The 23988-nt window shown below is 42.2% G+C and overlaps 2 protein-coding genes across 3 annotated transcripts in view; one reads left to right on the forward strand and one right to left on the reverse strand.

The window, feature by feature from the left end:
- LOC136867386 (monocarboxylate transporter 13) overlaps positions 1-20805 on the reverse strand; it is a 258356-nt gene extending 237551 nt beyond the window's left edge. Inside the window, exon 1 of one of the 2 annotated variants that reach the window (XM_067144566.2) lies at positions 20771-20805. The gene's annotated coding sequence lies outside the window, so the exon portion shown is untranslated. The remainder of the gene's footprint in view (positions 1-20770) is intronic. The other variant, XM_067144571.2, reaches the window with a different exon arrangement.
- LOC137498963 (coagulation factor X-like) overlaps positions 1-23988 on the forward strand; it is a 159492-nt gene that overhangs the window by 17931 nt on the left and 117573 nt on the right. The gene's annotated exons all lie outside the window — the stretch shown is intronic.

Raw genomic sequence — 23988 nt, forward strand, 5'->3', positions numbered from 1 at the left:
TGTTCGACGATGGCAGTGTTATTCCTTTATTTAAACACAAATTCCATTCTTCTATGCCGTAAACCCACAAACATAGAAATGACTTTATTGTCAAAGTGAGGCATACCAATATAATGGTCCGTTATTGGACATTAACAGTTTTCCAGCTAACTCATTCTTGGTTGCCTGCGTTTTGCCCTCATGTGCTAAGGTGGGCTCAGCAGTTGGTACTTAGCACACCTACCAAGACGCTGGCTAGTGTATACCGTGGAGGCCGTGTCTGTCTGTCTGTCTGTCTGTCTGTCTGTCTGTCTGTCTGTCTGTCTGTCTGTCTGTCTGTCTGTCTGTCTGTCTGTCTGTCTGTCGAGAAGTTTTCATTCCCCGCCCATCGGGCGGGGCGGGCCCCCTAGATCGTTACGCGATCTCTCGGGCCGGGAGAAGTGAAAAGATCTGGGAGGTGTGAGAATTGAAGAAGGTGGGTGAAATGAAATGTCGCATGGCTTTTAGTTCCGGGATATCCCAGAACGGGTTCGGCTCGCCAGGTGCAGATCTTTCTATTTGACGCCTGTAGGCGACCTGCGCGTCATGATGAGGATGAAATGATGATAAAGACAATGCATACACCCAGCCCCCATGCCATTGGAATTAACCAATTAAAGTTAAAATCCCCGACCCGGCCGAGAATCGAGCCCGGGACCCTCTGAACCGAAGGCCAGTACGCTGACCGTTCAGCCAACGAGTTGGACAGAAGGTGGGTAATGCGAAGTGATATTAGGTGGAGAAGTGATGACGGTCTCTTAGTTGAGGAGATGTTAGGAATTAGCTTGGCTGGGGAGATGAAAGAAAGTGAGGATTTATACAGGAGTACAGAGATGGAAGTTGCGAGAGGGTATAAGGTGGTGTAGTGTAGAAGCTATGTGGGAAAGGACAGTTGTGAGTTCTCGTAGATGGTCTAGTATATGTGGGGGGAATGAGATATGAACAAAGGGGGTAAGTGGACGGATGTGTTGTGTACGGTGAAAAGGAGGATGATCAAGTCGGGTGTGACGACGAGATGTGGATTGAGGATTTTGAGCATGGGTAAGGGAACGAGAAGGTTCAACAGTATGGTGACGGCCGTAGAGATTGACACCATGGGAGACGAGGTGGTACCGAGCTCGATAGCTGTAGTCGCTTAAGTGTGGCCAGTATCAAGTATTCGGGAGATAGTAGGTTCGAATCCCACTGTCGGCAGCCCTGAAAATGGTTTTCCGTGGTTTCCCATTTTCACACCAGGCAAATGCTGGGGCTGTACCTTAATTAAGGCCACGGCCGCTTCCTACCCACTCCTAGCCATTCCCTGTCCCATCGTCGCCATAAGACCTATCTGTGTCGGTGCGACGTAAAACAACTAGCAAAAAAAGACGAGGTGGTCAACTGCTGCTGCGCTGGTGAGCTGGAGACAGATTAGATAGGTGGGGCCGTGGGTGTTAAAGATGCAAAACGCCCTCCAGATGGGTATGACATGATGACGAAGTTGATGGTGAACTTCTGCTGGCGAGATGAGGGGGGTCAACACCGTGAACGACGCAACTGAACATGCAGGTGGAGTTGATGTCGATGGCATTGGGCTGTCGGCGGCTGCTACAGGTACGGTTGAAGATGGTGGTAACACTGTTGATGGCAGTAACGGAGGTTGACGGGCTGTTGCTGGTGACACCATGGATGGTGGCAACGAAGGTTGACTGGCTGCTGCTGGTGCGGCTGAAGATGGTGGTGACATAGTCGATGTCAGTACAGATGGGGTTGGCGTAGACAGGTGGTAGATGCGATGGGTGTCGGGGAGGATTGACGTGGAAAGGAAGGTTGACATAACAAGCGATGGATGGGACGATGTAGTAAGAGTGAGAGAATGGGAAGAGTAAGTGTAATAACAGGACGCTATGGTGGTGGTGACGGTGGTTGTAAGCATGGTGGGCGGAGGTATGAGGACAGCTAACATCCAATGAGGAGTCGGCCTATTTGCTTGTTGGTTTGGCGAGCGGATAATAAAGGTGTGTAGCCACCCGGCCGATCAAAAAGAACAGAAGAGTCTTCTGCGACGAGTTGTGTATAGTCCACTTGAGAGACGTCGATGAAAGACCCTCCGTGGAGGCCACTGCATAGGCTACTCAAAGCCACCAGCAGTGCCAATGCACTATGAGAGACTAAGTCTCATTTCCAAAAATTGATGCCTGCCTGACCATCAGATGATATAGATGTTGATTCCCATAGGGAACATGAATTTCATTTATTTCATTTATAATGTCCAATAACACACCTTTATATTGGTATTATAAATTTACTCATTCAGGACAAATATTTCATGTTCCCTATGGGAATCAACATCTATATCAAAGTGAGGCATATCATAAATGAAGTCTTTCGCAATAGATATCATTGCCAGATCAGACAGTCATTCTACGATCATTGTATTGCCTTAGAAATGTCTTAATATGAGCAGTGTCGAAAAACAGCACTCTGCTTTGTCTGTGGACATGGGTGTTGTCACAATTATCCTGAGAAGCTTTAGTGTTTTTTTGAACGTTGATTTGAGATTATTTTCTAAAATAAAAGCGAGGAGTGGTGGAGCTCCTTTGACTTGTCTGAAATATGTCCGTTTATAAATCACTTCTAATTCTGTCTTTAGCATTTCTTTCTGCAACACTGGATAATTTAACAGAGTAGAATTTAATACATTTTCTGGTAAGTTTATAGAGAATTTGTCAAATGTATCAGAGTACAGTAGTGTTGCAGCTTCAATTTACCCAGTAACTGCAAAACTATCATGCACTTGGTTCATTACAACATCACAGGCTTATTTTGCTGCAATGGTCCTTGTGTCACTTACTCTACATCTTTTATCGGAATTACTGTAGTCCGTGAGATCACATGATATTGTATCTGTTTCTTCACGTTGTCATGTTACACACTTTGCAAAGTCAGAAATAGCCTTTTTTTATTTGGACTGAATCTGTTTTGCATTTTTCTAGCTGATTGTACAGTATGTCAATATGCGGCATTAATTTGTAAAAAAAAAAAAAAAAAAACTAGAACATGAATATGGTATCCTCAAGAGCACGGCACAGTCCACCGGCTTCATTTACGCTAACAGACATTTTTTCTTCTTCTTCTATTCTATGAAAGCACTCAATCAGTTTCTCTCTATTCTCGTAAACTACGTTCACGGTATGAAAGTTGTAGTTCCAGCGAGTAGTGATTTTCGAGGGAGTCTAGTCTTCATTACTTCATTCAAGACGTCACTTCTGTGCGACAAGTTGGAAATAAAACCGTTGAGATTGCGGACAGGTTACAGAAAAATAAACTTGGGGACTGTAGGAACAAGCATTCTGCATTGTCAAATTTAGTTGGTGACCATAGCAATGAATGAAATGTGCATTAGGGTAGTGTACTTTCAATTTCACCTACACACCCCCTGTCCTTCTGCTCATTAACGCTGGCTTCATCATAACTCTGACAAATAAGTTTATGTGGTGTGTCCCTTAATATGAGATTCATTTGCTCTAACAGACACTGACTCAATCCATCCGCTGTCCTGTCGGTTGGATTCATGAACCCCCAAAACCTTTCCTGGATGGACCCTCTAATGCATATCAAAAAACAAGTACCAACTGGCATTTGTTTGAAACATCCATTGTTTCATCTGCTTCTATTGCAATGAATTGGGATTCCTCAATTTGAAGAAATTTGTTCCCTACACACATTCAACATACAGTCGAAGCTCGCTCTGAATAGTCTTTGATGTACCTTTAAGTACAGAAGCTTTGGCCAGGTATTCTTTCATAGCAATGTTTATTTCAGCTGTAAAATTAATGAGACCTTTGAAAATTCCAGGATTTAGAGAATTTTCTGTCTCATCATGGCCATGGAGTGCCACTTCAAATATGCCAAAGAATTGTATAACCTAACCTAACCCCATGGCACTACAGCCCTGAAGGGCCTTGGCCTACCAAGCGACCACTGCTCAGCGCGAAGGCCTGCAGATTACGAGGTGCCGTGTGGTCAGCACGATGAATCTTCTTGGCCATTATTCTTTGCTTTCTAGACTGGGCAGAATTTTATGCATTGAATAATTCTGCGTACTATGTGCCTATTTTTCCTAACTTGATAATTGTGTTTGTTAATGGATTGGCGATAATTGATATGTTGGGAGGAACTTTTCATGCTTTGTAATTTTTTCTTTCAAATGTTTGAGATGCCTTTGCTGGTGAGATATAGTGTTTAGCATGCACTGTGTCTTCTGGTATGGGCTAGAATAAATTTGTTACTTTCATTGCCCTGTCTCGGTCTCATCCTTGGCTTTGACAACATGAAAGTGACCGAGGTATGAGCGATGCTAGTAATACCATTCCTTATGCAGCCAGTCCCTGTTATGAATGGTGTGAAAATATCACTCATAGTGTTGGTTGTTCCATGCATTTCAATGGGCTTGGCAGACTGATATGTAATAGCAACTTCTAGCTCGGTGAGGAAAGCAACGGGAATCCACCTCACTCCTCATTTGTCTAGTATGCCCCTTCAGTGATGCCTTGGCTAACTATGACAGCTGTTGGTGAAACTGTAGAGGATCAAATCAGCCTTTGGGCTGAATACCCAACATACATACCTACAAGTGTTTGAGATTTGTTACTCCGGTTTTCATCCACGTCAGGTCATGTCCGAATAACATGCACGGAAAACAGAAAAACATTTTCCTTGTATCACAGCCACACAACCACTTCTATTCTGTATACACCCCTGGCTGGAATCTATGTTGATATTCGTTCCCTTTATATTGTCCAATTTGTTCCAATTGTAAATGAGGTGTTGGTCGACTGAGTGTCTTTATCTCCGTCTTTTACGTTAGGGACAGTTGAGAAAAAGGTCTACTTAATATATTACTCACAGAATTCATTGTACATAGCCTACAGGTTAATCATACCTGTGTGATAAACCTTACGTGACTCTTCATAGGGATTCTGTAGGCTATATCCGCACACAACACACAACAGATTTACTTTTAACGACACCACACTAAATATTATGAGATAGGATATTGACTAATTTCATTAGCCAGTACAGCACCTTTATAAGACTGCAGATGACAGATTTGGAGTGCGAATTTGAAACGGATGTTCTGCTCGGCGCGATAAGCCTTCGTGTATTTTCAGAATCCTAGCGGGCTTCAGCAATGACCCCATATGCTATTCAGTACATGTTTAAAAATATTTAGTTCTACACGTGCACGAATGAAAATTACCTAAGAAAGAGTCAACAGCTAAGGGCGCAGGGCCAGCATGACCAGCCAGCGAAGAGCCCGCCGTAGAAAGAAAAGTACGTGTCTGATGAAAACATTGACACACTAGCTGCAAGTGGTGCCTAATATCAAAACTGAATGTATCATCATTCAAATGGCCAGTACTTGTAAAACCATGCACTAACAGTTAATTAGCTGGAGAGGCACGTGCCCCTCTGCCCTTTAGAGTGAACCGCTACTGCTTCCATCCCCTGAACATGTTCAAAGCATGTAAGGTTATCCTGCTCCATTCTTTCGTAAAGCTTTTCCCCTCTGATTTCCTTCCTGATGTCTTTATTTCTTACTCTGTCCTTTCTTGTCTTTCCTATCATAAAACAAAAACCTACCAAGCGACTCTGCTCAGCTCGAAGGCCGCAAATTATGAGATGATGCATGGTTAGTGCACAAATACTCTTGGTCGTTATTCTTGGTTTACTAGACCAGTTTCCTATCATAATTCTTAAAAATTTCCTTTCACTGGCCTGGATTTTATTCTCCTGTCTTTTTGTCAGTCCAGGTCTCTGCTGCAAATGTCAATATTGGGCAGTAGTACAGATTATACATCATCTCTTTACATTTCATTGGCACTTTCTTATTCCACACAGGGTTTCTCACACTCTGACAGAATGCATTTCCCTCTTGAATCCTCTTACTGATATCCATATCCAACACTGCATCTTGAATCGGTTTGCTTCCCTAGTACTTGAAGCTCTCCATGATTTAAAGGTTCTGACCTTTTATTTCCAGAATTCCTTTAATTTTCCTTCTCCTCTAGTCAACACCATTGTCTTACTCTTTTCCATGATGATTTTCATTCCATAATTTTCAATAACCTCACTCAACATATGGATTTGACCTCGTTCTTCCTTTCTGTTTCCTCTCCAAACAGTAGTAGCAACTGCCCCACCCACTTTGTGGAGAAAACACTACATTTTTATTCCATTTTAGCTAGCTGAAACTAAGAATTATAGGAATTATTAAAACAAGCAATTTGTACAAGCCCTTTTGTCTTATCAGCTAATTATTTCCTTCATTTTCTTTAGTTATTAACAAAATTATTAGCAGAAATATGCAAACGAAATACGAGGGATACCCAGAAAAATGGAATCATTTTTAAAAGCTGTATATTTTCAATTTTTTACAAAACAACCTTATCCCCTTCAAAATACTCTCCATTATAACTAATACTTTTGTCCCACCGGTGCTTCCACTGTTTGAAACATTTTTTTGTAGTCATCTTTAGAAATTGCTGACAACTCCTCCCTCGTTTTCTTAAGCTCTTCAATGTTATCAAATCGGTGCCCTTTCATGCCCCTTTTCATGTGTGGAAATAAGAAAAATTTGCACAGAGCCAGGTCAGGGGTTAGTTATTAACAAAATTATTAGCAGAAATAAGCAAAAAAAATATGAGGGGATACCCAGAAAAATAGAATCATTTTTAAAAGCTGTATATTTTCAATTTTTTTACAAAACAACCTTATCCCCTTAAAAATACTCTCCATTAAAACTAATACTTTTGTCCCACCGGTGCTTCCACTGTTTGAAACATTTTTTTGTAGCCATCTTTAGAAATGGTTGACAACTCCTCCCTCGTTTTCTTCTTAACCTCTTCAATGTTGTCAAATCGGTATCCTTTCATGCCCCTTTTCATGCGTGGAAATAAGAAAAATTTGCACAGAACCAGGTCAGGGGTGGGGCAGCAGAACCATGCCACTTTTAACCAAAACCTTTCTAACAGAGATGGCTGTGTGTGCAGGTGCGTTGTCATGGTGGATGAACCAGTCTCCTGTCTGCCACAAATTGGGTCTTTTTTTGATGCACACTGTTGCACAATCTTCTTAAAACTTCCCAATAAAAGGTTTGCATGTTGTTCACTTAAACTTGTCATCATAAAACACGAAACAAGAACAAAACAGCACTAGCAAAAACAGTCACTACAGATGAACAGAACAAGCCAGGTCGACAACACAGGCAGCACTGAACTGGCAATGAGTTGCGCTATACACGCCTAGTGGCAGAAATGTGTACTACACAAGCTTCACCAATGGCAATGTTATTCCGGTTATTTTTGGGGTACCCGCTCGTATTGTTCGTCGTGGATAACCAATGTGTACAGTGTCACAGCAAGTAGTGGACACTTTGCATGTGCTGTGAGGAAGGGTAGCAGGAGTATATTTTTTGCCAAGGTCATGGATATAGACACTGAGGTATGATTCACCCACTTGCCATACACATTCGTCAGTCTAGCAGTCGCATTTTATGTGTAGTCAAATGCTAAATGATTTTTAATTGTATAATCATGCCGTACTTCTATTTAATTGTAATACATGTGGAATATTGTTCCTTTGGTGAAAGTTTTATTGTAGGCTATAGTATTGAATCAAAGTCTCAAAAAACTATTATTATTGCCCTTAAGTTGATATACTGTCAAACTTTACCCCTCTGTCAAAATTTACTCAGAGAACATAAATACTTACCAATTTGTGGGTTTTTTTTTTTTTTTTTTTTCAGTTTTGATGTGTAATACCCAAAAAAAGAAAAAAACACGGCACGTAACGCCCTCAAAAGGGCCTTGGCCTGCACAGTGACTGCTGCTCAGCCCGAAGGCTTGCAGATTATGAAGGGTCGTGTGGTCAGCATGACGCATCTTCTTGGCCGTTATTCTGGGCTTTCAAGACCGGGGCTGCCATCTCACCATTAGATAGCTTCTCAATTCTAATCACGTAGGCTGAGTGGACCTCGAACCAGCCTTCAGATTGACAGAAAAATCCCTGACCTGGCTGGGAATCGAACCCGGGGCCTCCGGGCGAGAGGCAGGCACGTAACCCCTACACCACGGGACCGGCGTATAATACCCCCCCAAACTCACAAACCCAGGTACTTTCTGTTGTCTGTATATTTTTGTGCCCCTCTCCCCCCTACTTCTAATTCCCAATTGCTGTTACTCTAACTTCACAGCACTGTCATATGCAAACAGCATTACCTTCTGCTCCCTGTTCCCATACTTCACCTTTGTCTCCTTCTATCCTGTATTTCTTTAAAATCATTCAGTTTCATTTAAGTTTCACTTTCAAGACCTGTCAGTTTCCATCATCTGTGTACCTTATATTTAGCCTTCATTGAGCTAACAATATCAGCATCAAATCAGACAGGGAACCAGGAGAGATTTCTTTGACTACTGGAACCATTGCAATGTTCAATATGGCAGCTAAGAGTAAATCATGATAGAGCTTGTAGTTCTGACTGATATTATCACTATCTTCAAACAGATATCAGGGACAGTCACTTGAATTGCTTAATGATTGCTTTCTTCAAAGACTGAATTTCTTCAAGAACTGGTTTCTTATGGTTTGCTCAAACTTTCAAAGTATTTTCCCATACCAGCCCAGCATGGTCTGATGGTATCCTACCAGAATTCTTCAGATGAACATCTTTGAACATCCTGGGGTATATTAGGACTGTTTGTGAATAATAGATCAAGGAAATGTTAACTGCAGGAAGGATGAGGTTTAACTTGCTACAGAGAAAAATCTGCAACAGATTCACAGTAGTCTAAAGTGAACTAACAGCTGTTTTATTTACAATTGAAAAAAAGCGAAACACCTGCATTCTCTTGACCCCACATGATGTCTGGTCAGTTTAAATTTCTGCTCAATAGTATAATGTACCAATCAGTTTAGCATGGACCCTGTTTAGAGAGGTATATGTGACAGATGCCCAAAAATGCTACCGTAAGTCAAAAATGTCATTTTTTTTTTAATTTATCATTTGATAGTGTATAATATAACACTGTTTTCTTGTAAACCAGAAGTCTCTAGCTTGAAACTTATCTGCTGTAAGTTCACCATATAGACAGAATTTACAGAATTATTTGTTAAGCTTACATAAGTGGAGGTGTGACAGGTTTTTCTCCAGGTACTCTGATTTTCCCTGTCATCATTTATTCCAGCAACATTCTCCAATATCTGTCATTTCCTCTGTCAGTCATTAATCTTTGCCTCAGAGGAATGCAACAGGCTTCTGCAGCTAGCACAATTCCTATCCTTGCTGGTAGAATGGGGCTTCATTCATTCCATCCCTGGCCCAGTCGAATGACTGGAAACAGGCTTCATTTGTTAAGTTTACACAATGTGTATCAAGATTTTTTAAGACTTTCCATTGCACTAACAGGGCTGTTGACGGCACCTTTAATGTACATTAAGAATTAGGCTAACATTATTTTATGGCAGTGAAGTAAAACTTGACATTTCTTACCACATCACGTTTCCTTCTCATGATGTAAAATCTTGCTATGCAACTTATGGTATGATTTCCTCAAGAAGCTCACATTTAGACCTACTTGGGCTAGTATATTGGAGGAAGCTACACACAACCTTGAAACAAGCTAGACTTAGCTCTAATTTTAATCCAAACCATTTCAAACTTGCTCTCTCAAGTCAGTCCTTCATTTTGTATATACAGTGGTGGTCAAAATAATAGAGCCACCTGGCAAAGGTTTAGAATAAAGTGCAAATTCATTACTAGACATGTTTGTACTATGATGGAAACAAAATTTTACGTTGTACAGGAACCATTACAACAGAGTCACATTGTACCACAGTCAGTTATATAGATAACACAACTGAAACTAATCAATAATATTCAAAATAATACCAGACCACAGTGTCAAAAAAATAGAGCCACTTGACACAAATATTTTGTACTTGATATAAGTCTTATGAAATTTACAGGAACAGTCGTTTTTGCATAGGAGTGCATTAGTACTTCGTGGTGTAACCCTTATTTTTGAGGATTTCCCTGCACCTCTTACCCATAGAGTCGACTAAAGGCCTGCATTCGTCGCTGCTGATCGCATACAAGGCTCTCTGGATTTCTTCCCAAAGTTTATCTAAAGACGTAGCTTTTGAGCGGTCAATTCTCTTGTCTACGATCTCCCATAAGTTCTCGATGGATGATGCGTCAGGGGATTGAGGTGGCCACTCTAATACTTCGATATGGTGATATTGCAAAAACTGCCTTATGATCCTTGCAGTATGCTTTGCATCGTTATCGTGCTGAAATTTCCATTTCAGCGGCATTTCCCTTCAGCATAAGGCAGCATCACATTTGCTAAGATGTCGTTGTACATTTCTGCGTTCATTATGCCGTTGATATGGTGTATTGGACCAAGGCCATACCATGGAAAACATCCCCATACCATAACACTTCCGCCACCGTATTTCACAGTTTTTAAAGTGTACTTGGGATTAAATTACTGGTTTGGTGGGCGGCGCACATAGACTTTTCCGTCTGAGGAAAACCTATTATACATGGATTCATCGGACCAAAGGATGTTCCTCCATCAAATATTGGGTTTGTGTTCATTTCTCCGGGCGAAGGCCAACCTTTTCCGAACATTAGCTTTTGAAACATGTGGCTCCTGTCTCGCAATGCGCCCATTCAATTTTGCGGATCTCAGTCGTCTTTGAATCGTTGAAGTTGATGGTTGAACATCATTTTTGTCGCTAAACAAAATGGCTTTCAGTCGTGGTGGTGACAAAAATGGGTTCCTTTACTACCCTAGTGATGAGTCTGTCTACGCGAGGAGTAGTTACACGAGGTCGCCCCCTGTTCCCCACCTGCGGCTTTGTTTGTTTTGCCAGTCTAATGGCGTTCTGGACTCGTTTTCGCGAAACGTGTAAATCTTTGGCTATTTGATTCATGGATATCCCACTTTTGAACATCCGGAACATTACTATACGACCATCATCACTTGCATGCTCTGCTCTGCCCATCTAGAAGAATGTAAACAAAACCAAACATCAGTTTACATACAAAATAATATTGAGTGGAGGTTTGTTGACAAATAATATTACTAGCCCCGAAAACAACTGCAAAAAATCAATTTGAACGGGACTTCTGTAAAACGGCTCTATTATTTTGACCCATAAGATTCTTACCTTTATGCCTCTTTTCGAACGTCTAGTTCCTTTCGCACGACTACAGACAGCAGCGACGTCTTCCCTGATATTGTCTAAAAGGGACTGACTACACAGTACTCATGGAGATTTTGCGAACTAATAGATATCCTAGTTCTTAATCCCGTCAATAGAGGTGGCTCTATTATTTTGACCGCCACTGTATATATATGAAAAAACCTCATGTCCTCATCTTACGGTGGTGCAGCTCTTTCCAGGTACACCCGCAATGGAGGTGAGCTGCATGTACGATTTTGACCACTTACCAGCTCTCCTACCATTTTAAAATCTCTAGCAGTACCAGGCCACCAAGGATGTCAGCTAATAATGATAACCATTACACTAGGGAGGCAGACTATACAGTGTGGTTGGAAACAATGTGAACTGGGTATATCGGTGTTAGAGGGTCTATCATGCTGATAAATAATTTGAAAAAAATAATTTGATATCTCCCACCGTTGTTATTTTATCAGCTGCTGAAGTCAGCCAGTCAAATCACTTCACGGGTGAATTCCAACGAGCTTTGCATGACACTGTTGACAGTCGCACATATAACATAATATTGCTTAATGGATCAAAGAGGTGACACAGTATAGGCTGAGCTCCTGTTAATGTATTGACCGACTGAGAAGCAACTTAGACTTACATCAGATTTTTTGTATCCACTGTCAGCTCTGTGTGAACACCCAAAGATTTTAAGCAATTGATACCACTGACAACATCCATAATATTTTTGTCTTAAATTGCCCTTAAGAACTAACATCTCAAATATCCACCCTCAATTTTCTGTCATTAATTTTCTTACAATAGAACCTCAGGTAATGCAAACTTTTATTTAGCAAAGAAAGGCTTCCTTTAAGTAATTGTGCTTCCATGAGGGAAAGAAGAAAGTTTTCAACATGTTGGTTGTTCTCTTTTAAAATAGTACCCATAAATGCATGTTGTTGGAAGCTATATTCTCTTAATCTCCTCAACTTTATAAGTAGGGATAAAAAGGGAATTCTGGGCCAGGGGCTAATGCGCAAGATGGCCGCTATACATGGGCTCTTATGGGACTAACTCCTGGGACCTGCGCTAGGGGCTACTGCGCAAGATGGCGGCTATACATAGGCTCTTATGGAGAAAGCTAGCCATGGGGAGACATAGGGCTTAAGGAGACGGCCTATGGCGATTGCACAGTATGGCGGCTATACCCAGGCTCTTATGGAGAAAGCTAGCTCAGGGGCTACTGCGCAAGATGGTGACTATACATAGGCTCTTATGGAGAAAGCTAGCACAGGGGCACGTGCGCAAGATAGCGGCTATATATAGGCTCTTATGGAGAAAGCTGGCACAGGGGAGACATAGGATTTAAGGAGACGGCATAGGGGCGGTTGCCGAGATGGCGGCCGCGTGCAACTTCCTAGTGCTAGGACACGCGAGGCAAGATGGTTGCTGAACATTGGTTATATGAGACTAAATTTTAGGAGATGGACCAGGAGCTAATGGTGATACATTGTTCTTATAGACCTAACTCTACAGAGCTGCCTTAGGAGCTCACATTGTTAACTTATGACCTATTAGTTTGATCATCCTGACATTCAAGAACTGAGGTAAGGGCTCCTATGCAAGACGACTGCTATACTCTATTCGTATAGACCTTAAACAGGGGCTGCCTCAGGAAAACACAACATGTAACTTTTGACCTATTAGTTTTTACCAGTTTAATTTTCTGGAACTACTATGCAAGATGGCTGCTATACTGTGTTCACATGGACTGAACTCTAGAAAGCTGCCTTATTGGCTTACAACTTGTAACTTATGTTCTATTAATGAATATTGAATTTTCACGACCGCATTGTAATCGAAGTCCGCCTCTGTGGTGTAGTGGTTAGCGTGATTAGCTGCCACCCCCGGAGGCCCGGGTTCGATTCCCGGCTCTGCCACGAAATTTGAAAAGTGGCACGAGGGCTGGAACGGGGTCCACTCAGCCTTGGGAGGTCAACTGAGTAGAGGTGGGTTCGATTCCCATCTCAGCCATCCTGGAAGTGGTTTTCCGTGGTTTCCCACTTCTCCTCCAGGCGAATGCCGGGATGGTACCTAACTTAAGGCCACGGCCGCTTCCTTCCCTCTTCCTTGCTTATCCCTTCCAATCTTCCCATCCCTCCACAAGGCCCCTGTTCAGCATAGCAGGTGAGGCCGCCTAGGCGAGGTACTGGTCATACTCCCCAGTTGTATCCCCTGACCAAGAGTCTGAAGCTCCAAGACACTGCCCTTGAGGCGGTAGAGGTGGGATCCCTCGCTAAGTCCGAGGGAAAAACCGAACCTGGAGGGTAAACAGATGATGATGATGATGATTGTAATCGAAACCGTCTTTCAACTTATTAGGTCGTGTTACGTACATTTAGTACGTGTTGAAGAGATGTTAAGTACAGAACAAAAATGGCCAACCAGACACCAGTGGGATCCGAACCCACAACCTCCCGATTTCGCGTCGGTTGCTCTACCAATTGAGCTATGGTGGCCTAGGCCAACTTTGTTCTGTTGGAAAGGATCTAAGCTACAGGTCTGGTACTACTACCATCACACTGTAGAGTGCGTTTAAGTTGCCCGTTGAGGGCCAAGTCAATGAATATTGAATTTTCACGACCGCATTGTAATCGAAACATCTCTTCAACACGTACTAAATGTACGTAACACGACCTAATAAGTTGAAAGTCGGTTTCGATTACAATGCGGTCGTGAAAATTCAATATTCATTGACTTGGCCCTCAACGGGCAACTTAAACGCACTCTACAGTGTGATGGTAGTAGTACCAGACCTGTAGCTTAGATCCTTTCCAACAGAACAAAGATGGCCTAGGCCACCATAGCTCAACTGGTAGAGCAACCGACGCGAAATCGGGGGGTAGTGGATTCGGATCCCACTGGTGTCTGGTTGGCCATTTTTGTTCTGTACTTAACATCTCTTCAACACGTACTAAATGTGCGTAACACGACCTAATAAGTTGAAAGTCGGTTTCGATTATGTTCTATTAGTTTTATCACCTAACTTTTGGGGACTGAGGCAGGGTCTACTAGGCAAGATAACTGTTGTACATTGGTTACATTAGACTAACTTTAAGGAGCTGGGCTCTCGCTCATCCTTCTCACCAGCTGTCCTTCATTACTTTAGTACAGGAGCTGGTAGTGATACATGAGCTTAATGGCACTAACTTGGGGAGAGCTGTGTTAGGGCTTTTCAAGTATTGGGCTAATGCGGGGTCGGTGTTTCATCCTCCTAATCGGATGCCCTTCCACACATCAGTCTAGCGCAGGGGCTCTTGCGTATACATAGGCTCTTATGGGACTAACACTGGGGGAGGAAAGCTGCATTAGTGCTCTCGAGGATGGATAGTCGCTCAAAGCCAAAAGCATAATTAGAATGATGAGATGTAGACAAATATATAAAACATTGTTATAACCTAACTTTGTAATCTGTTAGAAGTGATAAAGTTCATTCAGTGTAGGATTGCAAAATACTGAACTGAAAAAAATTCGTGCTACATGCATGATAGGGAATAGAACCCAAGGGCCACATCTTATCAGAAGGGCAAAAGGATGAAAGGACTCTTCGTCGTCCACCTCACCGAGCCCTCCTCCTCCTTCTCCTCCTTCTCCTAATTCTCCTCCTTCTCCTCCTAGGGATAAAGGGCTAATGGGCTAAAGGGCTAATTGGCTAATGGGCTAAAGGACTAATGGGCTAAAGAGTAAAAGGGCTTATATTTTTGTAGCATTTAGGGTGCCTCTCCTCCCTTTATCCGGGCTTGAGACCGGCTCTACAGCTAGAGGCAGAGTTAACACCCTGAGGATGTAGGGAAGGAAGTTTTTAAAAGTTTCTGCAACGTTATAGCTACTCAGTCCACTATATGCTACAGAAGGATGGATATGGTGGGAAGCAGCTGTGGGAATGTATTCGATGTAGGAAGGTGTTTAGGGTGCTATGATGTACTGTAGAGGTACGGACAGCTTTTTGTATTCTGCGTTAATAACATGATAACAGCGTGGCAGTAACTTTTAAATATTATTCAGTATTTGCTTGAATACGGTTGAGCTCTTTCCTAAGGAAGGGAGAACGTTCGAAAAGAGTCTGTACTAGTATAGCTACTTGATCCACTATATGCTACAGCAGGATGACTTAGGTGAGGGTGAAGGATGGAAATGTAGGAAGGTGTTTAGGCTGTTGTACTGTAGAGAGAGAGCTTACAGGTAAGGTATTTACTTTGAAGAGCTATTACTCAATAATACCTGCACGACGCAATTTTTGCTCTATTTTAAAAATATCTGCTTTATCATCATCATCATCATCATCTGTTTACCCTCCAGGTTCGGTTTTTCCCTCGGACTTAGCGAGGGATCCCACCTCTACCGCCTCTAGGGCAGTGTCCTGGAGCGTCAGACTCTTGGTCGGGGGATACAACTGGGGAGTATGATCAGTACCTCGCCCAGGCGGCCTCACCTGCTATGCTGAACAGGGGCCTTGTGGAGGGATGGGAAGATTGGAAGGGATTGGCAAGGAAGAGGGAAGGAAGCGGCCGTGGCCTTAAGTTAGGTACCATCCCGGCATTCGCCTGGAGGAGAAGTGGGAAACCACGGAAAACCACTTCCAGGATGGCTGAGGTGGGAATAGAACCCACCTCTACTCAGTTGACCTCCCGAGGCTGAGTGGACCCCGTTCCAGCCCTCGTACCACTTTTCAAATTTCGTGGCAGAGCCGGGAATCGAACCCGGGCCTCCGGGGGTGGCAGCTAATCACGCTAACCACTACACCACAGAGGCGGACTATCTGCTTTATACTCTGTGCAACCAGCATCTTGGTAGGCTATTAGCAGTTGCAAACGTTCTACGAGTAGGTTGGGGTCTTTACAGTACCTTACGTCTACATGGGGTAACAGAGGCTTGTTGTGCACTTTGTGCTTGCATGCAGACAGTTGATGAGTAGGGACTTGTTTTGATGTAATACGTGATTTTGCAGTAGCGTTTCCAGGTACAAACCTTACTTGTGTTGGTAGCAAAGAAGCGTTGATATCTTCTTCTACTTCATTTTCCATCCCTTCTTGAGATGTTTGCACGGCTACAGAACGTGTTGCAGACTTAGAAAATGAAGTAAAATTATAAAGCTCTAATGGCAAAGAAACATTGAGATCTTCGTTTTTTCCTTCTTCTCCTTCGTTTCCTTTATTATCACTATTATCATCAGCATCTTTATCTGCCTCCTCCTCCTCCTCGTCATCTTCATTATCATCATCATTATCTTGCTTCTCTTTGTTTCGAAATGTGTGTTTAGTAACAGAACTTGTAATAGGCCTAGACGAGTGAGAATTAAAAATCTCTCGCAGAGGTGTACTTTTTAAACATAAACCAGTATTTGCTTGAATACGGTTGAGCTCTTTATATTTTCGTCTCGATGAAGCTACATTACACGCGGCTTCATGACGTTGAGCGTTGTAAGCGTTCTTAAACTCTCTTCTACAATGTTTGCATTGAAAAATTGTTCTACAAGATATCTCATGACGTCTCTTATGATAGCCTCGGTGAAATATTTTTCCGCACTCCTTGCACGTATAGCTTGGTATAGTTTGCTCCATGATAGACTTTTCTTCTGCTAATAGATCGCACCTGAGAAAAAGAGAGAAGCAGAGTAATGTATGCCCGCCCCTCAACAGTTTATTACAAACTAAAATATTGCTGGTCCGCCTCTGTGGTGTAGTGGTTAGCGTGATTAGCTGCCACCCCCGGAGGCCCGGGTTCGATTCCCGGCTCTGCCACGAAATTTGAAAAAAGTGGTACGAGGGCTGGAACGGGGTCCACTCAGCCTCGGGAGGTCAACTGAGTAGAGGTGGGTTCGATTCCCACCTCAGCCATCCTGGAAGTGGTTTTCCGTGGTTTCCCACTTCTCCTCCAGGCGAATGCCGGGATGGTACCTAAATTAAGGCCACGGCCGCTTCCTTCCCTCATCCTTGCCTATCCCTTCCAATCTTCCCATCCCTCCACAAGGACCCTGTTCAGCATAGCAGGTGAGGCCGCCTGGGCGAGGTACTGGTCATACTCCCCAGTTGTATCCCCCGACCAAGAGTCTGAAGCTCCAGGACACTGCCCTTGAGGCGGTAGAGGTGGGATCCCTCGCTAAGTCCGAGGGAAAAACCGAACCTGGAGGGTAAACAGATGATGATGATGATGATGAAATATTGCTCAGTTCTTCTGCTGGTATATACTTTTATTTATAAGGAACGATGTTATCACGTCAACAGTCCGTGGGAAAGTGAACATCTTACGCTAATCTTCTGACTTATATATAATGCAGTACTTCAAATTATTTTCATAAAGTGTGGCTAACCTAATGCCTTCACATTACTGGAAAAATTACTCAAGTTCAAATTTATATCGTTACAGAAACATTTGAAGGTATATGTTTGAAAGCCAATCAGGACGATTTAAGGTAGAAAAACTGACATTAACACCACTGCGAGGGTTCTATCCCCATCTGACCGAAGTGTAGCAAGTTTCTCTACGCCCCTCTGTGAGGGTTCTAACATCGACCGATCAAAGCTCACATACTTTACACAAAATGTACGTGGAAGACAAGCTCAACTAAAATTAACTACAATGCTGTACGTAAACTCTCATTTTTGACATACCAACAAGGTTTGCAAGCTCGGATGACAAGTATGTCTCAGAGGTCTACTCTCCCTTCGTAAAGGGCACCGCGCAATATAGTTAAGTCTAGAGGAGCAAACAATTTTTGTGTAAAAATACGATTGAGTTGAGTTAAAAAATTATATCGTAACAGGAACATTTTGAAAGTATATGTTTGTAAGCCAATCAGGACGTTAGAAAATAGAAAAAACTGCCATTAACACCACTGCGAGGGTTGTAGCCTCGTCTGACCGAAGTGTAGCAAGTCCTCTCCACCCTCTTTGAGGGTTCTAACATCGACCGATCAAAGCTCACATACTTTACACAAAATATGCTTGGAAGACAAGCTCAACTAAAATTAACTACAATGCTGTACGTAAACTCTCATCGTTGACATACCAACGAGGTTTGCAAGCTCGGATGACAAGTCTATCTCAGAGGTATACTCTCCCTTCGTAAAGGGCACCGCGCAATATAGTTAAGTCTAGAGGAGCAAGCAATTTTTGTGTAAAAATACGATTGAGTTGAGTTAAAAAATTATATCGTAACAGGAACATTTTGAAAGTATATGTTTGTAAGCCAATCAGGACGTTAGAAAATAGAAAAAACTGCCATTAACACCACTGCGAGGGTTGTAGCCTCGTCTGACCGAAGTGTAGCAAGTCCTCTCCACCCTCTTTGAGGGTTCTAACATCGACCGATCAAAGCTCACATACTTTACACAAAATATGCTTGGAAGACAAGCTCAACTAAAATTAACTACAATGCTGTACGTAAACTCTCATCGTTGACATACCAACGAGGTTTGCAAGCTCGGATGACAAGTCTATCTCAGAGGTATACTCTCCCTTCGTAAAGGGCACCGCGCAATATAGTTAAGTCTAGAGGAGCAAGCAATTTTTGTGTAAAAATACGATTGAGTTGAGTTAAAAAATTATATCGTAACAGGAACATTTTGAAAGTATATGTTTGTAAGCCAATCAGGACGTTAGAAAATAGAAAATCTGTCATTAACACCACTGCGAGGGTTGTAGCCTCGTCTGACCGAAGTGTAGCAAGTCCTCTCCACCCTCTTTGAGGGTTCTAACATCGACCGATCAAAGCTCACATACTTTACACAAAATATGCTTGGAAGACAAGCTCAACTAAAATTAACTACAATGCTGTACGTAAACTCTCATCGTTGACATACCAACGAGGTTTGCAAGCTCGGATGACAAGTATGTTTCAGAGGTCTACTCTCCACTTCGTAAAGGGCACCGCGCAATATAGTTAAGTTTAGAGGAGCAAGCATATAACTTATTATTTATAACTTTTCTAAATGGTACGATATCAGAAAAAATCGTTTTCTAAGCTCACTAGTTCAAATAATTAATAACATATTTATAGACACCTGCAAATGTGAGAGGGATACTGCTGTAGTCAATGGAGCATCTACGTAGAGAATGTACTCACACATTTACTAAATTACCTGTAGAAAGGAAAACAATACTATTTGAAAAAAAATTTGGTACATAACTCAATATATCAGGTAAAAGTGTTAATAATAGCAATAATAATAATAATAATAATAATAATAATAATAATAATAATAATAATAAACAAAATCCTAGAATAATGGCTGGAGGGTGGATTAGTCTATATCATCTGTTAAAGGATTATTTTTAGTGATTTTTAAGCTAGACATTAATTTTCTAACACCAACCGTTTAGGAGATATTAAATTTTTAAGTTAAGGGTTGTTTTCAGCCCTAACTTGTTTTTGACTCTAAAAGTCATCTAGAGTATACTCCAGTACCAAATTTTAACATTTTAAGCTATTTTCGCCCAAAAACCTAAAATAATGGTTGGAGGGTGGATTAGCCTAAATCATCCGTTAAAAAAATTGCTTTAGTGATTTTTAAGCTAAACATTAATTTTCTAGAACCAGCGGTTTCGGAGATATCGAATTTTCAAGTTAAGGGTTGTTTTCATCCCCAACTTGCTTTCGACTCTAAAAGTCATCTCGAGTATACTCCAATACAAAATATTAACGTTTTAAGCTATTTTTGCCAAAAACCCTAAATTAATGATTAGGGGGTGGGCTGGTGTATATAATCTGTTAAAGGATTACTTTTGATGATTTTTAAGCTAAGCATTAATTTTCTACGACCAGCTGTTTAGGAGATATTGAATTTTTCAAGTTAAGGGTTGTTTTACTTCTAACATGCTTTTAACTCTAAAAGTTGTTTAAAGTATATTCAGGTACATATTTTTAACATTGTGGGCTATTATGCCGAAAAACCTAAAACAACAGTTAGAGGGTGAGTTGGTGAGGCTGATAGCCTTGACGTTTATGAGAAAATGATTAATCTGTTTCAATAGAATAATAATAATAATAATAATAATAATAATAATAATAATAATAATAATAATAATAATAATAATAATATTACAGGCTTTACGTTCCACTAACTACTTTTACGGTTATCGGAGACAACGAGGTGCTGAAATTTTGTCCTGCAAGAGTCCTTTTACGTGCCAGTAAATCTACCGGCACGAAGCTGACGTATTTGAGAACCTTTAAATACCACGGGGACTGATCCAGGATAGAACCTAGGTTTCAGGGAGCCGGCGCCTCAACCGTCTGAGGCACCCAGCCCGACTTTAACAGAAGAGCTACTGTGTCAGTTCGTAGACTGACCAAGGTCAATCAGTCTACACTAAAGGTTGCAGGTCGTTATTCCGGTACTTTTACACTCCTCAACTGAATTCAGAATACGTAACTGATTCTAGCGTTCTTACAAAAAACAAAAAAACTACAGTATATATCGCACTCCGTACAGAAAGCATGCAAGAGATGTCTCGAATAGAGCGGAAGTACTTACGCGCTGCTGCTTCTTCCTGATGTTATTCAAGACACGGTCACTGGCATACTGATTATTATTTGCAATACACCGCTCTTATATAGACGTCACCAAGAGCAAGCTTTAACTTGCACAAGTGCGTACGACCGGTGACGCCACTGCTAACAAGCTGTACAACTGCACGTCGCTGCCAACAAGCTGAGATTTGAAGTGTTAGAGAGGAATGCTGGGATGGTTCCTAACTTAAGACCACGGTCATCTCTCACCCAATCCTACCCCCTACTACAAATACACGCGCTACTAGACACTGCATTGTCACAGGTTACCAAAGAATACAAGTACACGAGGCTGATGACCACGATATATTCAAACTTATACATAAAGCAACAACAACGACTTAATGAAACTACTGTTATTGAGAGAGCATGAAGCGAACAATTAATAATAATAATAGTAATAATAATAATTCATGTCTACTTCAGTTCCTCTATAGGCTACTTCTTAAGACACACCGCCAAGCCAAGATAAGATGAGTAAAGGAATAAAATGAATACTTACAGAAGGCTGATTTCAGATGTCACGTCTAGGATGTCGATTCTTCTCAAGGTCGACCATCGACTCAATCTACATGGCCTCCGACATGCTATTAATTTCTAAGTAGAAAAGAGATAGCTGGGTAGAGTGGGAAGTGATACAAGGAGTATCTGCCTGTTTCCATGTCAGACACGTTACCAGGCGAGATTGTGTTAGGTATATGGTATTGGTGTATGGTATTGAAGGGTCAGGGAAAAACCACATAGGCAGAAAGAAGAAAGAGCCTACATGTAAAACCTGACATCTTTTGATAGCACATGCAAGGATGTGAGCTGGATAAAGACCAGAGGTTGTGTTAGTTAGGAATATGTGTCATGCAATCATAACCATTTACCTAGCTTTTGTCAATTATTATGGGGGATCAGTCCTACTTGTCACTGCCTGGTGCGGCTCGGGTCCGCTGGCGTCTGGGCTTTGGGCCACAGGTTAGTCCCTTGGTCCAGCAGCCAGCAGTCCCTGGTGCCAAGTCTCCTTTTAAGGAGAAGGGGAGTAGTGCCAAGCCTTACTTGTTGTAAGGGGCATCTTCTTTCCCGCCTGATGACGTCCCTTCTTTGCGGTGTTGGTGTCACACACTTGTCTCTGTAAATATATACACATATATACACACATCCTATTATATATACATTATTACTTTTCTTCTGTAGAGTGCGGGCCGCTTTTCCGCTCTCGTCGTGTCCTGTATAACAAGTACAATTACAATTAGTAGATTAATAGTTAGTGGTATTAGCAGGGGTGGGTTGTTTTATTTTCTTTTTTTTTTCGTCCACTCCTTTGTCGCTGGTGGGGGCGGGGTTGGATTGGATCGTCTCTTTCATGGCTGTGTTGCCTTCGTCGTGTTGTATTTCTTCTCTCAATCCTCCCTCGCTTGGCTAAATCTGTAACATAGTAATAACATAATCTAGGACAAGGATGTAGGCAGTAAACAAGTATGTACATATATACAGGTGTTGTGGTGTGTGTGCATATTGTTAAGTGGTGCGGTATATTGAGTTGGTGTCAGTTTAGGAGCGAGGGCGGTTTTGGGCCCCCGGCCTCCTGGCCCTGTGCCTGAACAGAATGTGTTTCGGTGTGGGGTATTTGGTGTGTAGGTCGACGTCATAGCGTCCTATTCCACTGACTAGTGGGTTGATCTTACTACCCCATGACTTCTTGTACATTCGGAGTGTTTGCTTTCGTATGTGTTGCCTTATGGAGGTGACTTTCGCAATTGCGCGTAGGTGGCGTATTAGTGTGTCATACGGGAGTTTAGCCGCTGCTCGAATGCATTTGTTTTGTATTAGTTCCAGCTTATCCAGGTTCGTCATAGCAGTGTAGCCCCAGGCTGGAGCTGCGTACGTTATTATCGGCCTAATTAGGGCCTTGTACATGTTTATTGCTACTCGCTTGTTAATACTGGATCTTTTATTCAGTATCGGATAGAGCTGTGCCAGTCGTGCGTTTGTTTTTCGCTGGATGTCTTTAATGTGATATAGCATGGTTAGTTTTCTATCTAGGACTACTCCTAGATATTTGACCTTGTCGTGCCATGCTATATGTCGATTAAATAATTTGAGCGGTTTTATGTTGGCTGGCCTATGCGTGAGTCTGTTCTTCCTAGTAAACATCACAGCTTGGTATTTGTCAACGTTGACTTTGATACGCCATTTGGTTAGCCAGGGCTCGAGAGTTCGCAGTGCTACTTGTAGTCTCTTTCGGGCGCATGCTAGCTGAAAGTGTTGTACTGTGATAGCAGTGTCATCCGCGTAGAGGTGCGTGGTAGTGAGTTCCGCTGTCGGCATGTCATTCGTAAATAGAATGAACAGGATTGGCCCTATTAGTGACCCCTGGGCTACGCCCGCCCTGATTGGTCGCGTGCTTGACAGTGTGTTATGAACATCTACTTGGAACTCTCGGCCTTCCAGGTATGATTTAATTAATCTTATGTACCCTGGGTGGAATTCGAGGTCTATTAATTTCGCTAATAGGCCTTCGTGCCAGACTTTATCGAATGCCTTCTGGATATCAAGGAATACCGTGCCTGTGTCTCTTCGCTTGTTTAGTCCGATGGTCGCTTGTTCTAGGACCCGGGTAAGCAGTTGCGGTGCGGAGTGGCCGTTTCTAAAACCGAATTGTTCGTTCCGAATGATTCCTCTTTCCTTGATATGTGCTATGAGCCTTTTCAGCAGTATTTTCTCAAATACTTTGCTGAGGGCGTCCAGGAGACTGATGGGCCTGTAATTATTAGGGTTAGATTTGTCCTTGCCTGGTTTGCCGAATACAAGGATTCTCGCCTTTTTCCACTGTTCGGGATAATACTGCAATTGGAGCATTGCATTGTATATTTTAGTGAGTAGTGCGAGGGCTTTCGGGGTTAGCTTTTGAAGTATTATGTTCTGAATCTCATCTGGGCCGGGTGCCTTCTTCGAGTTAAGGTGACCTATTATCTACTTAATTTCGTGGATATTAGTCTTCTTAACCTCGGGCTTAGGTGCGTTTGTTAGGAATTCCGCTACCTTGGCCTCTGTTTGCCTAATGAAGGCGGGGTCCGACGGTTCGTCATTGGGCTTAAAGGCCTCTTCGAGTGAGTCGGCTATCACCTCTGCTTTATCTTGATTTTCATATACTGGTCCGTTAGGTCCCTTAATTGTTGGGATCACGTGTGGTTC

Source organism: Anabrus simplex, chromosome 3 (genome assembly GCF_040414725.1).
Source record: "Anabrus simplex isolate iqAnaSimp1 chromosome 3, ASM4041472v1, whole genome shotgun sequence".
In the NCBI taxonomy this organism is placed as follows: domain Eukaryota; kingdom Metazoa; phylum Arthropoda; class Insecta; order Orthoptera; family Tettigoniidae; genus Anabrus; species Anabrus simplex.